The 4,860-nt window shown below is 38.8% G+C and overlaps 1 pseudogene; it reads left to right on the forward strand.

The window, feature by feature from the left end:
• The first annotated feature begins 209 nt into the window (after positions 1–209).
• On the forward strand, positions 210–2,467 carry LOC149559557 (pre-mRNA-splicing factor cwc22 pseudogene; annotated as a pseudogene).
• The last annotated feature ends 2,393 nt before the right edge of the window (positions 2,468–4,860 follow it).

A 4,860-nucleotide genomic window follows, 5' to 3' on the forward strand; every position in this document is an offset into this window, starting at 1 on the left:
TTTTTAAAATTATAATATAATACTATTGTTTAAACAAATATTATTATTGAATAGTTGCATTCATATATATTTTCAATAACTACGTACGTGTCACGATTCATTTGTGTAACGATTCATTTTCAATAACGATTCGATTCATTCTCGTTCTCTATTTATTTTCAATAACGATTCATTTGTGTGGTTCATTGACAGAGAAGAACAAAGTATTCTCCGGTTTAAGAAAAATGAATCTGCCTTCAAAAACCCTTGAAAATTTAAATGATAAGCATTTTAGAATCAGGGCTGAGAAGAATCGCGGCACAGACGACAATTATCACGACAGGGACTGGGACAGAAACAATTGCCATGACAGATACAAAAAAATGAGATCTGAAAATGTGAGTGAGAATTGGCAGCCCAAGATTCACAGAGGTCGCAACAGCGACGTGCTTGAAGAAAAATATGGTTATGACAAATCAAGGTCTCACAAGGAGACAGCTGATAAAATTAAGCACAAATTTAGTGACAAGGCGGCTTCTGGGAACAAGAGGAAAAGAGAGGCGGTGGAACTGGAAATTATTGGTGTTACCTCTCCATCTCAGAATGGGAATGGGAAGGGTCTAGGAAGAATTGGGGGTATTTACATTCCCCCATTCAAGCTGGCTCGACTGGTGAAAGATGAGCAAGACAAGAGTACTGTGGAATACCAGCGCATGACATGGGACGCCCTTCGGAAGAGCATCAATGGGTTAGTAAACAAGGTAAATGCATCCAACATTAAGAATATCATTCCGGAGTTGTTTGCAGAGAATATCATCCGCGGAAGGGGTCTATTTTGTAGGTATTGCATGAAATCCCAAATGGCATCCCCTGCATTTACAGATGTTTTTGCTGCCTTGCTTGCTGTGGTAAATACGAAGTATCCAGAACTTGGCAATCTGCTGTTGCGGAGAATTATTTTACAGGTCAAGAGGGCTTACAAACGCAATGACAAGCAAATGTTGATATCAGCAGCAAAATTCATAGCACATTTAGTGAATCAACAAGTTGCACATGAGATTATTGCGTTGGAAGTTCTTACCCTCTTACTAGAGAATCCTACAGATGATAGCATAGAGGTTGCTGTTGGGTTCATAAAAGAATGTGGGTCTTTGTTGCAAGACCTTTCCCCCAAAGGTCTCTATGGAATTTTTGAAAGACTTAGAGGCATTCTCCATGAGGGGGAAATTGACAAACGAGTACAGTTTTTAATTGAAGGTCTTTTTGCAATTCGCAAAGCTAAGTTCGAGGGTCATCCAGCTGTACGTGCAGAATTGGACCTTGTAGAGCAAGAAGATCAGGTAACGCATGAAGTTTCCCTAGAAGATGAACTCGATCAGGAACCCGGTTTGGATGTTTTCAAGCCAGATCCTGAGTTTTTAGAGCATGAGGCAGCATATGAAAAACTGAAGAAAGATATTCTCAGAGATGCTTCTTCCGAGGAAGCAGAACGAGAGAATGATTCAGATGACGATGAGGAGGAAGATGAAGAAAGACTGCGAATACAGGACAAGACAGAGACAGACTTGGTCAATTTAAGACGCACAATTTACTTGACAATTATGTCAAGTGTTGATTTTGAGGAAGTTGGTCATAAGCTACTAAAGATCAAGCTTGAAGCTGGTCAAGAGATGGAGTTATGCATCATGCTCTTAGAATGCTGCAGTCAAGAGAGAACATACCTCCGTTATTATGGACTTCTTGCGCAAAGATTCTGTATGATCAATAAAATTTATCAGGAATGTTTTGATAAGTGTTTTCTACGACAGTATTCTATGATACATAGGTTAGAGACTAACAAGCTACGCCATGTTGCAAAGTTTTTTGCTCACTTGCTTGGTACAAATGCTATTTCGTGGCATTCTCTTGCCTATATACGGCTGACAGAGGAAGATACTACTTCCTCTTCCCGTATTTTTATAAAGATTCTCTTCCAGGAGCTGGCAGAACAGCTGGGTATAATGCTGCTTGAAGAAAAATTGAATGATGCAACACTGCAAGAGTCTTTGGATTCAATTTTCCCAAAGAACAGTTTCAAGAATTCTCGGTTTGCTATCAATTTCTTTACTTCCATTGGTCTTGGCGGTATCACTGAGAGTTTACGTCAGTATTTGAAGAATTTCCCAAAGCTTACAATGCAGCAGCAAAAGTCTTAACCCGCGTCAGATGAATCTACCTTTAATGATGATTCTTCTAGTTCATCAGACTTAGTTTTTGGGTGTGAAATCTACAGCGAGGAGTAAGGAGCCACCAAGAAAGAAAAGTTAGTCAAAGGATGAATACTTTTTTGTTTTGAGGCTCTTTTTGAGCTTACAGTTGTAAATTCCTGCATCTGGGCTTTCAATAGCTTTTATCAGTTACTTATTTTCAAAAATGAGTAAGTATAGTTGACATTATTGTTGATGACACTTATTAATGGCCCAAATGGTTAATCTCTTGTTGAACTGTCTATGAGTTTGGTTTCGAAGGTGATTCAACATGATGCACTGTTTTTTTGAAGTTGGATTTCTAGGTATTTAGCAATATAGATGAATGCATAATCTCCTGGCAGGCATAAATATATGTCCTTTCTCATCATTTGTTTAGACTGTTTTGTAGTGTCCAATTTCCTGGATAAAACATTTTCTCAATTGTACCTGTATACTGTAAAATTGACACACGGTTCTGATCACTTTTAAAAGTTTGATATTTTGTTGGCATGCTTGGAGCCTTGATTTTGGTTTTAGAAGTGTGCTCAAGGAATTAATCATTGTAGTATATTTCACATTAAAATGAAACTAATAAAATTTGCAGATAAATGTAATCGCATTATGATTTCTTGGTTCATGCACACAACAATATTTGTATCTATTTTTCCTGTGACTTAACTAATTCTTGCAGGAAATGATTGGAAATTCCTGCATACACACTTTTGCTTTTTGCGCTTGATAGCTTGAGAGTCATCCTCTCTGGCTTCTTGGCCACGGTAAAGTGCATGGAATTATTGCAAGAGAAGATTTATAAATTAGAAACAGAGTGTCATCCTCTCATGTGTCTGTACATGAATATTTTGAATTCTGGACAGTAACGAACAAGCTTGGCATGTTTTTGAACTAGTACGTGAGTTTAAGAAAGAAATGGCCATTGATGTTTAGTTCTACTCTATACACAGACCATGCAAAAGAAAAAGCAACATAGAATCATAGGCAGCATGATGAGGACTCTATGATCCAAGCATTGAAGTGTTGCCATAATACTAGTTGCAACTGTGTAGAAACAATGGTAAGAGCTGTATGAAAAGCAGTATTATGCTACCATTGATGAAAATGCTGTCTTATCCTTCTTTATGGTTGCCTTCTGTCATCTACATATTGACACCAACTAAACACACTGGCTTTCTTGGGAGAAATGGTGATGAAAGTGACTGATGAAAGCATCATTTCTGGAAGACTGCATGGAGAAAAGACCTCTTGTGGAGAGAATGTGCTGAGTCCGTGAAGTTAAATTGGAAAATTATTAGCTGATAGGCTTTTTCATTGGGGGCACAGCCCACGGGCTTTTGTCTTGCACTGCCAGCAACCTGCCATGGAATGGTGATTACCAGAGACACCGATGACAGCGGAAATAGAGATTTGCTTCTCACTGCTCCCAAATCTGATAGTTGCAGGCTGTTGTGGCAGACAGAAGAATATGTGGTGAAGACATCTTGCAGAGCCAAGGGGAAGAGATAAGAGGGAAGGCTTGGCTGTGTTCCGAAATACTGCCATAGGCATCTGTATAAAAGATCGGCGTGATTGGTGTCATCTTTGTTGCGGAGGATCATTTCTACTTCAAAGGATCCGGCACTGCCTTCAGAGTGTTCGAACAGGTGTTTTTGAAACCCTTTTATTCGGTGTCTTCTTCCTCATGCCCCATCTTCTGGCTTGGCTATTTTGTCCGCTATTTTGTTCCCCCTTACAAGGGTTTCTCCCCTGTTTATTTGCATGCCTAAGAAATCCAAAGTCGTTGTGATGTTTGATGCGTTCAACTTTCTGTGAGTCAGGACTATAACGGAATATAATGTGCCTCGACAAGGTCATTGAACCTGGCACTTCTGATGATCAATCTCAGGAATGAAAGCCAAAGGCCAAATAGCCTGGAGCTGGACCCTAAATGGACACAGTCAAGTCTTGAAGAGGCCGGGGGAGCACACCTTGGAATGAATGGAACTAGAACTGGCCCTACCTAGATTGCTCGGTTATTATGAGATAGGGCAACCAAAGTTCATAATTACATTAGCACCTTTTTCCAAAAACTCTTACTCCACAAGTTTGGAAAAATTTGGCAAGTACTTGTCAGAAGTTCTACAAGACTTGGCGCAGAAATATAGTTGATTGGTTGATTGCTGGACACTTTTGGTGCACTTGTTTTGTGAGTTTCAGGGAAGCTTTAGAGGTATATTGTTACCATTGTTATTTACTTAATCACCAAATTTAAGAAATTCAAAGGTAACATTGAAAAGAATTCATCAGGATTTCAATGCTTTAAGAGTTTATTTGTGCCGCCTTAAAAAATGACAGATTTTTTTCTTGTAGCCAATTTCCAAGTTTCTTCAGTAAGACACCTTGTGAGTTTGACAAAATGACGTTATTCCGTCATTAAGGTTGATACATTTATACAGCCATAATGCCAACTTCAGACTTGTAAGTGCTACAAACATAAGATGTGACAGGTAGGTTATTGGTGCTATTATTTATTTACAGACACTTCCCTCTAAGAAAAGGCTTGTGTTACTCCTGCAAAACTAACTGTAGACATTGATTTCCAGGGTAGTGCAATACTTCGACTTAATTCTGTGACATTTTCTTCTGCTTATGTATAATC

Source organism: Cupressus sempervirens, chromosome 5 (assembly GCF_028749045.1).
Source record: "Cupressus sempervirens isolate cs-2001-9-10 chromosome 5, ASM2874904v1, whole genome shotgun sequence".
NCBI lineage: Eukaryota > Viridiplantae > Streptophyta > Pinopsida > Cupressales > Cupressaceae > Cupressus > Cupressus sempervirens.